This window comes from Notolabrus celidotus, chromosome 10, assembly GCF_009762535.1.
Source record: "Notolabrus celidotus isolate fNotCel1 chromosome 10, fNotCel1.pri, whole genome shotgun sequence".
In the NCBI taxonomy this organism is placed as follows: Eukaryota; Metazoa; Chordata; class Actinopteri; order Labriformes; family Labridae; genus Notolabrus; species Notolabrus celidotus.
Window position 1 is genome coordinate 2,597,984 of NC_048281.1, and position 12,991 is coordinate 2,610,974.

The 12,991-nt window shown below is 40.3% G+C and overlaps 1 protein-coding gene across 5 annotated transcripts in view; it reads right to left on the bottom strand.

The window, feature by feature from the left end:
• adarb1b (adenosine deaminase RNA specific B1b) overlaps nt 1-12,991 on the bottom strand; it is a 197,386-nt gene that overhangs the window by 145,265 nt on the left and 39,130 nt on the right. For 2 of the 5 annotated variants that reach the window (XM_034694482.1, XM_034694484.1), the window contains one exon: nt 5,448-5,574. The exons of the other annotated variants lie outside the window; for them this stretch is intronic. The gene's annotated coding sequence lies outside the window, so the exon portion shown is untranslated. The remainder of the gene's footprint in view (nt 1-5,447; nt 5,575-12,991) is intronic. 5 annotated transcript variants of the gene reach the window in all.

Here is a 12,991-nt window from a genome sequence, read left to right on the forward strand (position 1 = left end):
TCATCATTTACAATATATCAAGGCTAGGAGTAATGTATAAACCTGCATACTTTGGGGCGTAGTGAATTGGCTGATGGGTGGAATGAGTTGTTGCTTTGCTGGGAAGATTAAGGCCCATCTCAGCTCTACCTCATTGTCTGTTCCTTCATTGATTTCTTTCAAGTTAGGCTGAGTCAGCATTTCCAATATGGCAGACACTGACACTTGGCTTTTTCACGCTTCTTCAAAAACCAATGGATAACATCACTGAGACCACACCCATGAATATACAGCCAATACTTCATCCTTGACCACATAGCAATCCGATCTGGCTCACTCTGTGTACCTTTAAGAAGTTGCCCCAACCACTCAGCCTTAACGTTACAATTTGCATGTCCACATCTAGAAGGAGGGTGTGCAGATCTGTTTGCACACTGCAAACAGTGTAACGAGGACTCACCCAGAATACCTTGTAAATCAGCGACACAGCTTTTCAAGCTGTGAAATAAATGCACAAATGTTTTCTCTCTACTAATACGATTTGAAAATTACAATAACCAGTGTATAATTGTAGTTCAATTATTTTTCAATGTATCATTGTCCTATTCTGTAGAAGAAGCGTCAAAAAATGCTATAATGTAGCTGGTAGTAATCACTGATGTCACAGAAAACTAGCTAGCAAGCTAATGTTGCATCTGTCTATGTAAATGCTGTTGACAGCTACTGATAATGTAACAGGTTTTAGAAGGGTTGTTCCATTTTATAAGGTAACATTTCACCACTCCCCTTTTTAACTCTGTTCCAAAGGGCAAAGGGTTACATGGAAACAAGCAGAGGGGGTAGACATGAGAAATAATCAGTCCCTCCAGGATTTTGTGTTTTTTTGTGTGATTGTTGCGGCCCAAAGATCCTCATTCTGCGACATCTTTTTGAAGAAATTGCAGTGAAAATTGAATTTTTTTTAAAGCTTTTTTCCCCAATAACATCTCAGGGGCAAGTAAATATTCAAAACTATTGGCAGTTGTTTTTAGTGTTGTTGGTAGCCTTACTAAAAAATGCTTGAGATTTCAACTATTTGAACAAAATATACTTTATTTGAGCACAGGTAACGTCACAGAGAGTCTCCATCTTAATCTTACAGACTTTGTGAAAAACTGCTCTGGCATATAGTGAAACAATTAAAAACAATTTTATTTAACTTTAAAATGAGTAGTTAACATGAACCTTTCCCAACTTTTTTGAATGAATTTTATTAAATTCAAATTGGGCAAATCATTTTCCTACAACAAACAAAAAATATTCTGTTTTCAAAAGAAGCTATGTTATATGTGCTATTTTGAAATGTGTGTTCAGTGTTTGTATTTATATTCCCCCTCCTTTGTAAACACTGTTGTTCTAGAAAAAAATACATTGTTAATAAATACAACTATAGCTTATTAATACTAAAAGGGTATTTGAGTATCTACAAATAACAACATTGTCATTGTCACTTTTCACCTGTTCTCCATGCATGTTCTCCTGTTGAAAAGTGCCGATCAAGTGAGGACTTACGTTTATGTTCCACCATGATATTGCACGCCATGCAAAACAGTTTACCCCCAGCTTTCATGTAAAACATCCGGAAACGGACTTGCACAAACTTTGGCGGAAGTATTAGTTGGTAAATGTGCTTTTCTTGTGTCGGACATGTTTCATCTTGTCAACCGCTAACAAGGAAGTGAAATTGATGAGGGAACTGATGACATACAGGGGCTGAGGTTAAGGTGACATATCACGCTTTTTTCATCAATATGTATTGGTCTAAGAGGTCCCCAAAACATGTCTTTAAAGTTTATGCTCAAAAAAACTCTTTGAAATCAGATTTTGGCATGCCTGAAAAGCCCTCTTCTTCAGTCCTCCTCAGAACACTCTGTTTTCTCTCTGACCACGCCCCCTCAGGAAGTGGATGTGCCTCAGCTCTCCAGCATGTTGATCTAATGTCTACATGTTGGCTGAATATACACGGCTGCTCACAGACCCGCGTTACTTCAACCCTCTGAATCTGATCCAGAATTTGATCCTGACGGAGAGGCGCCTGCAGCAGGACCTTTCTGAACCATTGGTCATAGATTTAGTGTTTCTTGTTGTTTTATTTATCAGCATGTAGACGTGTGTCTTGGTACACAGCTACGAACATGCAGCTATGTGGCTATGCTAACTAGCGCTAGCACTTATCCATGAAAAATAAAAATCATCCACTAGATCTTCAAATCTGCAGACGTGGGGAGTAAAACCGACCTTTGTGTTTATTAAGACAGCCTACAACTAGTATGCCTCCCTCCTAAGCTCCTTGTTAGCACACATGTGTGCAGGGAATGAAAAACGGAGGAGGGGTTGAGTTGTATTTTATACAGTCTATGGGCTGAACAAGCTCCGAGCTCTGACTCCGTTACAGACCGGATATTGTTGTTACGTAACAAAAACACTGAAGTCTGAAACGGCTGGTTTCACACACATTTACAGAAAGGTGGAGAAATCAGAACAGGGGCAGAATGGATTTTTTTCATTCTCGGGGGGTTTGTAGACATGCCAGGGAAACATATTTCAGGTAGAGAACCATTAAAAAGTCTATTTTGCATGATATGTCACCTTTAAGGTGATTGGTCAAATTTGCGGTAAAGTCGCGGTGATTGTATAAAATTGCACGGCCGCACAGAAATCGTGCTGATTGGTTGAATTTGCGTTGATAGTTGCTATCGCTATATCGCAACTTCCTGGAGGGACTGAATAAGATTGAGCCTTTGTTGACACTTAAACAAAATGATGAGTCATGATGTAAACTACACCCAATTAAATGTATCAATGGCAGTTTCATACCTCTTACTTATATCCACCAAAAATCAGATGAAATTGATGAAATCCTAGTTTGAAAACTTAGACTCTGATTTTCTCAGAATAAAACGTTTTTCTGTCTGAATGAGAAAACATCTGATTCACTGAGGGGATCTCTGTGTAGCCAAAACAATCATTGCTAGCACCTGGTTAAAAAAAAAAAGTCTGGACCACAGATCGTCAGGACCTTCTGTCTGTGGTTATTTTCTTACTCCAGACACCAGAAACATCCTACCAGTGAGGGAGAAAGAACCAAACCAATAAAAGAGGCCAACAGCTTAGAAATGCATCACTGACACAAACATTAAACACTAAACACTGAAGTGTATGCTAAACTCTGAAAGGACAAATATCTCACACTTGTCTCATGAGCACAGATGCACAGCCACACCTCTCTGATTCATTGTTTGGCATAAAAATAATCAACCAACAGGCAATAACCAGCTCTCTGATGACAGAGGACATATAACTGTCACCAGATAATCAATCAAAAGCTTTTGTCTTGGAGTTTATGATGGCTACACTGAAAGGGTCATGTGTGACACAGGGAGGAGGGGTTTCATACAGATACACACACACACACACACACACAGGCACAGACACACACACACAGAGGCCTAGTTCATTGGCTGACTAACCACAATCCCATTTATCTCTGCCACAGAGCGATCAGACGTTGGCCTCATAAATCATAAAAGCTGTCATCGTTGTCTGAGCTCGAGTTAGCTGCCCACAGACTACAAACGAGTGAAAGGAAAATTGATATTATAAGAGTCATTGAGCTGTGGGCACGAGTCGGAGCTCAGGCAGCATCACAGAGATAAATATTTCATCCTCTGTGGTCTTCACACCAACACTGCAGAGCTGTGAACGACATGCCAGAGGTCTGAAGAGCTAAATCAAAAACTCTGCGTGTTGGCTGCCCCGAAAAATCCAGCTTTATTGATCGGTAACTTCCGACGTTCCTTAAAATGTTCAAGCAAGAGCAAAACATTATAAATTTAATATGAGAATTATTTAATATGTCTCATCCATGCCAACAGACCACAGGCTGCATGTGACACACTTTCTCTGCCAGGCTCTCCGTGTCTGCAGGCTCATCTTTCTACAGTTTTAACAAGAATTAAGCTTTTTTTTTTATCATTTGCAGAAGTACGTGATCTTTGGCATTCTGGTGCAGAAGCACGGCATCCAGCTCGACCTTTTTCTCTTTTACAACCTTCTAAAGCTTGTCCCTGGAGATGCCTTTGACCTGTGTGATTTTTATGTCTACGTTTTGACAAATACTTTCCAAAAGTAGAGGATTTGCACATGGATTAAGGATAGGGATTACAGGATTATTTGGGTGTTTCCTCATGAAAGACTGCATGGTGTGTGCATCCTGACAAGCGGAAAACAAATCCAAGGACGGGAAAGGCATAAATCAGGATGTGGGTTTCCTTAAAGCTCACCCTTTGTCTTTCCCACACTGAGGAGAAAAGTAAGAAGATGCACTAAAGTGAGCTTGACACTGTTTCATAAAGTTACTAAAACTCTTAGAGGTCTTTTTTAATGTTTCTGTATCACAGACTGTCTTTGACATCTATCTTTTCCAAGTGATGGTAACAAATCAGTTGTGAGTAGGGATGTCAACAATTAATCAACGATCAATGAATTGATTGTTAAGAACTTACTCCAACACATTTTTTTGTTTTGATTTTCTATCACGTGGAACAAACATCATGTGGTCTCATATTTGTTTCAGCTATCAGGGAGGTGTTTTAAGTTTAAAGCATGTTTCAGAATCAGCTGACTGAAGGTGTTACTCACAGCGGAGACGATCAGCTGGGGGCTGCGGCTGAGTGACAGGTCTCCACGAGCGCTTTTTTTCTCCGCCACCGGACTGATTATGACCCGGTTGCGCTCCCGGCTGACACCTGTCTGCGTTCACGTGCTTATTTTTCTCAGTAAGAATGAGTAGACAGAAAACTGGACACTGTGAGTCTGAAATATGTTTCTGTTCAGTTCCCTTGTTCCCTAGTTGTGAGCGTCACTCTTACATCAAAGTCAGGCGGATGAATAGACGCCCCTCCTTATTGAACAGCGCAGATAGAAGGTACAGTCGCTTTTGTCTGTCAGAAGTGTCTCTTCAAATGAAGCAGTCAGAACCGAGGGTTAAATTCAAAACGTCTGACATTTTTATAGTTTTTGGCATCAATCTTCCAAACCATCCATCTGACAAAAATGTCCATTAGGAATCTGTGGGCTGGGAATTGTTGAGCACGATCTGTCCTCCAGAATAGCATGAAGTCACGATGCTGAACTATGAAAGGACATGGAGGAGATGGGAAGAGAAAGATGAGTAAGGCCTGCTGGAGGCGCAGGTTACACTGCTGCCCTTGAAATGTATAGTAGGAGTCATCCTTCATGTACAAAAGGTCACCCTGGCTTCTCAGCGGGTTCATACTGAGCGATAAAGACAAGGTTAAATGGACAACAAAGTTCAGTTCAACTGTACATTCAACTTAATCAAGATCTAACTTCCAACATCAAGTATTTAAATCACAGCATGCCGCTCTCAAACAGACAGCAGAGCCCTGAGAGAATGATAAACCCACCTCTGAGTGCTTGTACTATGAGTCAACGAAAATTTGATGAACGCCAAAGGAATTCTCCAGTAAAGTCGAATTCAGTGGGTGGTGGAAGCGTGCGTTTGGGCCTGCCAAGGAGCTCCAATGTTTCCCTCTAAAAAAGGATACAGAAATTTCAAAAGGATTAGCATTTAGAGGGAGAAAGAGTGATAATCCATTTTGCTATACTGTGCCAGAAAAGGAGAGGTGTTTGGTAACAGACAAAAACATTCCAAGGTTGCTGCGCATACAATTTCTTACAAGATGACAGACTTCTCCATGATCTGTATCTGACAAACAGAAAGTCTTTTTAATGAGCTCTCAGATCTCTGCTTCCATATCGGCTTCTCTGTTTAAAGTTAACTTTCAGTGTTTCTGATTTCCCGTGGGACTTCATGGTGATATGAAGTGTTTTAAATCAGAGTTATCTCTTTAAAGTTTTCCTAATTAACCTCGCAGAACTTAAAAGTGAGCCGAACGAAAATTCAGAAAAAGTCAGATGGAAATTTAACAACCTCAAGTTCTTACCATGCAAAAACAAACAACATGTTTTGAAGGTCAGGGCTCGAAAAAATATCAAAAGATCAGTGTATAATATGTGCTTAGGAGTTATACTGTTGGTATTATCAATTCAAAATGTGCAGAAAAGGTGAAAGGATGATGAAACACAAGCTCATTAACCGTTCCTCTTAAAGGTGACATATCATGCAAAATGGACTTTTTAATGGTTCTCTACCTGAAATATGTGTCCCTGGCATGTCTACAAACCCCCCGAGAATGAAAAAAATCCATTCTGCCCCTGTTCTGATTTCTCCACCTTTCTGTAAATGTGTGTGAAACGAGCCGTTTCAGACTTCAGTGTTTTTGTTACGTAACAACAATATCCGGTCTGTCACGGAGTCAGAGCTCGGAGCTTGTTCAGCCCATAGACTGTATAAAATACAACTCAACCCCTCCTCTGTTTTTCATTACCTGCACACGTGTGTGCTAACAAGGAGCTTAGGAGGGAGGCATGCTAGTTGTAGGCTGTCTTAATAAACACAAAGGTCGGTTTTACTCCCCACGTCTGCAGATTTGAAGATCTAGTGGATGATTTTTATTTTTCATGGATAAGTGCTAGCGCTAGTTAGCATAGCTACACGGCTACATGTCGTAGCTGTAGCTGTAGCTGTAGCTGTAGCTGTAGCTGTAGCTGTAGCTGTAGCTGTAGCTGTAGCTGTAGCTGTAGCTGTGTACCAAGACACACGTCAACATACTGACAAATAAAACAACAAGAAACACAAAATCTGTGACCAATCCTTCAGAAAGGTCCCGCTGCCTTTCTGGCAGAGGTCGATTTTACTCCCCACGTCCGCAGATTTGAAGATCTAGTGGATGATTTTTACTTATCATGGATAAGTGCTAGCGCTAGTTAGCATAGTCACATAGCTACATGTCGTAGCTGTGTACCAAGACACACGTCTACATACTGATAAATAAAACAACAAGAAACACTAAATCTGTGACCAATCCTTCAGAAAGGTCCTGCTGCAGGCACCTCTCCATCAGGATCAGATTCTGGATCAGATTCAGAGGGTTGAAGTAACGTGATCTCTGAGCAGCCGTGTATATTCAGCCAACATGTAAACATTAGATCAACGTGCTGGAGAGCCGAGGCCACATTCACTTCCTGAGGGGGCGTGGTCAGAGAGAAAACAGAGTGTTCTGAGGAGGACTGAAGAAGAGGGTTTTTCAGGCATGCCAGAATCTGATTTCAAAGTGTTTTTTTGAGCATAAACTTTAAAGACATGTTTTGGGGACCTCTAAGACCAATATATATTGATGAAAAAAGCGTGATATGTCACCTTTAAAAAGACCTGATGAGAGGCTACTTTTCTTATGACACGCACCGAGGTGTGTCAACCTTTTCAGCACTGAGGAACAGAAGACCATAACGATACAAATGACAAAATATTACAATTTCGGGGCGCTGGTGGCCTAGCGGTCTAAGTGCCCCACATACAGAGGCTACAGTCCTCGTCGCAGGGGTCGCCAGTTCGATTCCCGGCCGGTCGACCGTTTCCTGCATGTCTTCCCCCACTCTCTACTCCCCACATTTCCTGTCTCTCTTCAGCTGTCCTATACAATAAAGGCAAAAAGGCCAAATATATATATATATATATATATATATATATATATATATATATATATATATATATATATATATATATATATATATATATAAAATAAAATGAATGAAGTTAAAAAAAGACAAATACAGTAGTTATCAGATTTTTCTATCAGGCTGAAGCTTGTTGAATTCACAATTACCGTCAACCCTTCACCCTCTTTTTTTGGACTCTTCTACATCCAGTTCTACATCCATTTATTCTACATCCATTTATCCCAATGGATAAGACTCAAACCCTGTTGGAACGTTGGGGTAACCTTTATTGTTCTGCATATTCTCTCAAAGTGTAAAGGTACACATACTTGTAACAGTACACCAGGACCTTCAGTATGTGCAGAGGCGTACTGATCTGGATACGTGTGGAACAAACAGTACTTCAAATCAGAGGACAATTGGAACGCCACACAGAGCATGCTCAGCCCGTTATGGCAAGAGCTTGAAGATCCCCTGCTGTCATCAAGGCCTCCTGTTTGCTTTCCAGGTAGCGTACAACAATGGACAGAGACAAGTGGAAGCGATCAGGTACATTCCTGGCAGCACGTCTAACATGTGTTGAAACAACACCACAGGAATGCCACAATCACCGCAACTCGAAAAAACACAACAGTGCAAATGCAGCTTTCTTTGGAGTTGAAATATTCTTTTACTGGTCATTCTGAGCGGGTTAAAGGGATAACAATGATATATGCATTTTATTACAGCATATATAAGACTAAGATACTGGGTTGTTGAGAACACAAGGTTTTCACACCTGTTATCAGACGCTAAAGGTGATTCAGGCACAACAAAAGAAGCCTTCTGGTTCACATTTCAGTAATGAAGTCAAACCAGCCCTCGTCCAAGGCATCTGCTCCAGCCCTCACCACTGACATGTTGACATCCAGAGCTAACAATGTGTTTTTAGGTTGACTCTGTGCTCAAGGGGCGTATAGGGAAAGGGTTTAAAAAGGGTGTTTGCTTAATAAACCCAAAGGTGTCAGTGTCTGCCATTTGAAGAAAAAGTTGAGTACTTTAAAATGTACATATTTTGTGTCATCTATTTTAGAATCTTTTTTTAATGTGACAAGTTTCTTGAAGTAGATTGGAGCATCATTCTGTTTTTATCCTTTTGGATTTGATTTCCATATTTCAATTTGATGTTTCATTTATGTTTGAAAAAAAAGAATCTGAGCAGGTCTATAAACTTTTGTGCGTGGCTACTCTTTAGAAGTTGTGTAAAAGTAAAGTTCTTTAACTTTAGAATGAAGGAAAATAAATAATGTGTTGTGTTCGTCTCCATTATTGTGTACTTCCTGTACCCTTGCTGGGGTATGTATGCCACTTTAAAAGTGACATACAGTTGTGCTCATAAGTTTACATACCCTGGCAGAATTTGTGATTTTTTTGGCCATTTTTCAGAAAATATGAATGATAAGAGAAAAAAAATATTTCACTCATGGTTAGTGGTTGGGTGAAGCAAAATTTTTATCAAAAAACTGTGTGTACTCTTTTTATATCATAATGACAACAGAAACTACCCAGGAAATCATAAATTCTACCAGGGTATGTAAACTTAGGAGCACAACTGTACATACTGTACCTAACAATGGTTTTTGTGTCCCATTACACCCCTCATATCCCCACATATATTCTGTCTCTTTATTTCACCTTCAGGCGTTATTAGGGGTTAAACTATTCTAATATCTGACATGTGAGCAGTGAGCAGTAAAGGAGACTCTCTGTTAGGAACTTGACTTTCAATAAGAGCGAGGGGATGAGCTTCATATCAGCTACAGACTAATTCCAAAATTCTGGAGGGATTACCTCAGCCCCGCTGACTCCCGACATTTGAGCATGCAGGGGACGGACTATAGGAGCAGAACAGGACTGTCCTCATCAAGCTCCGTACTCTAAAAGTTCAGTCCAGCAAGGTCCAGACGAGTGAGCATCACATATAGGAGCTCTTGGAATGAGATGAAAAACACATCTTAAATTCCTGTGATTAGTCTATCTAGCTGCCAGTGAATAAGAAGGTATGAAACGTTGATGCTGTTTGAAATTAATCGACATTCACGGTGGATTTTCGCCAAATACTTCCAGTTCATGAAGTCAGGGGAGATGACACTGCACCAAGAGCGCTCCATAATCAAATTAAAGTCCCTTGAAAATGTCATTTCCTTTTTTTAGACTTCAAAAGGGAAGTGGCCTTCAATCACTGAGCGGCTGGGGCTCATTTGTGAAGTTTAATTAAATCAGTAGGTTTTAATGAGCCTCCAAAACCATATGTGACAAGACCCTGTAAGTTAGGGTATAACAAACATGCTAGATACTGGGAAACATGGCTGCTCCTGTCAGTGTAGACCATAGGTCACTAACTGGCGGACCGCAGTCCGGGTCTGGACCGAGAAGCTGTCCCCCCCTGGACCTACAGGTAAAACAGAGGGTTCTGATTTAAAATGTGACGGGCGCTTCTATTTTAACCTGCACAGCTTTGGTAGTCTTTATGGTAGTGGTTAAGCAGATGAGGAAACGAACAGACCAATTGCATGCAAGGCCCAAATTAAATGACAGTTTTACTTCATAATATGGTTTTGTAAGTTCAAAGGAAAACCTACGTATCAACAAGGAGGCGAATAGCCACAAAAAACCAAGACATAAGTTGATTTTTGGGTGGAGTTGGGGGTTGGGGTTTCTTTAGATGCTTACAGAGTGCCAGTTCATGGTGGGATATTTATGCCGCTGTTACGTCTCGTCTGATGTCTAAACCACAGAGATGAAATGTCGTCCTGCCTCTAATCTGCTGTAGGAGGCAGAGACAAAGACATACTGGGGGAGGAAGATGGTGGCAGAGCCGGCATTATGGAACAGCCCTGTGTGTGTGTGTGTGTGTGTGTGTGTGTGTGTGTGTGTGTGTGTGTGTGTATGTGTGTGTGTGTGTGTGTGTGTGTGTGTGTGTGTGTGTCTGATTTTGAGTGTATGGGGAGCTCACACTGGGTGTTTTACATGCTGTGCCTCTCATGCTTCTGCATCGCCATATTGCAATGTGAAATCTCACTGAGACACCAATTTTGCAACTTTGCAGATTTGAATGTGTTCAGTGTGTGAATACATGAGCGTGGTGACGACAGAACTTTGTTTTGGCGCTGTTGCAGTGTTGCAATGAGGCCTGTGTTTTTAACTTCTTTATTTGCCCACTGTTCAAAGTCTACATTATGTTCTGTAAAGGCTCCGGAGGAATGTTTTATAGCAGGTGTTTGATGTTCAGGTAAGATGACCCAGCCTTTAATTGGTTGTATGAACCTGTAATAAAACACCTTTAGACAGAGTGACTCAATGTCTCCTGTGATATGTTCTCAAAAAGCTCCAGGCTTCTAATTTGTGTTTGCTGTGGTGCATAAATACACGCTCTGCTCCACTTGAAAAGAGACATGAGTGAAGTCACGCTGTTTAGTTCAGTTTGAAGTAGAAAATGTGATCCACTGCTCCTCTTTCTTGATCTACAATCAGCATGAAAAAATCTTTTTAAAAAGCCTTAACTAAAACAGGATTAGAGTGTCAAAGAAAAGAGGACATCATATTAAATATTGAAGATGACTTTTACAAACTCTCATCCTTTTACAATAGACATCTTTATCAAAAGCCTGGATGACAATGAGAGGGGATTTCCCTCTGCTTGGGTTGTAAAAAGTAATAATAGCGTGATTATCTTTTGGTATCAGTCACTGTGTTTAAAGTGACACATCTTTGTCAGTTTTGTATTAAATAGTATGAAAGAGCCAAAGCTGATAAAAAACAGGGGATCCTTTTTACGGCCGTGTGGCGAGCAAGATACAGAACTTATGACGGTGAAATAAGAGGACAGGGTTCCCACTCTTTTCCAGAGATCCTTTTCCAGGACATTTTCAGTGATGATCAAGCTGGTATGACAGTCTAAATTTAGTTCCTAATTTAGTTCCTAAATAGTCTAACATGTTCCTCTCAGTGGAAGTCTACATTGAAAGACATGTAGTCTATGGCTATCCATGAAATCATCTCTTACATGATTAAAAATGATGTTAAATTGATTATAGAATAATGTAACCACAGATGTACAGCACTTCACTTTATTAGTGCAACTATGCAACAATGATGGACAACTCTCATCTCAGCTTTCAATTCTCTCAAAATATATAAAATGAGCTAAGTAAAAAACAAAAGAGCCAGCAAAGGAATCTGGAAGCTGCCTTACTGAAATAAATAAATAAATAATAATGATCAGAGGATCTGTGCATTAATGGATCTAAAGAGAACTGAATGACAAAAATGGCCACAAATGTTTCTCAGCTCAACTTAAACTCAAAATATACCTGCTTTATCCTGATATTCATCCATTTAAGTGGTCAATGTAAAACAAAGCAAATGTCACCTTCAAAAAAACATTTACCGTAAACTCCAGTATACAAGACGCCAGAGGCGGAGCCAGGGGGTGGCCATGGCCACTTCTGAAAACTGATTGGCCAACCCAGTGGACACCCTGAAATTCTTAAACATGATTGGCTATTTGCCGTGTCAGAGGCATTACTTATATTGAAATCAGCTATTGTGTTGTTAAGCTGCAGAGACAGTAGTTTCTGTGGATTTAAATATTATTTTTGTTGATGCTTTGACTTTAGACAATCATCTTCATTTGGTTCCTTAAAGAGTTCAGTTCAGCAGATTTAAATGTTGACACATTTTTAATGTTAACGTTAGAAATCTACAAAAATGTAGCATCTGTTAAATTATTTTATAAAGATAAGTTAAAGTAGTTGTGATTATTGGAGGTAACCCTTCTAGGTTTTGGGTAAGCCCCTAATATTTCCACGCCTGGCCAACCTTAACAGTCAGTGCCCCAGTTTGGCCACCCAAGTCAGAACTGTCTGGCTCCGCCACTTCAAGATGCACTCTATTTGAAGATCTCTCAGAGATTTAAAAAAGGTTTAAACTGTCTTCCTGCATGGTGATTTCTATTGTGATCAGTGATGTCTACAACGTGCAGTTTCTGTGTCGCTGTGTCACTCTTCTTGTTCTGTTTCTGTTTTTTGTTCCGAAAGTTGTGAGCTACAGACCCCCGAGCTCTCTGCCCGGGATGGGGATGTGTTTTTTAAATCGTGTCAGGTTGCACGCAGTCATGTTGGAATCATTTTCCAGAACAACACGTGATTTTCCAGAACAACACATGATTTTCCAGGACATTTGACTTTTTCTCCCATTTTCCAGGTGTTTTTCAGTACTGGAAAACTGGTCAACTGTTTTCCAGGTTTTCCAGGACGCGTTGGAACCCTGAGGGAAGCATTAGCAGGTACAAAAAGGTTGGATTTAACGCATAGACTCAGTAAAACGTACATGTAGTCTCAGGAAAGTC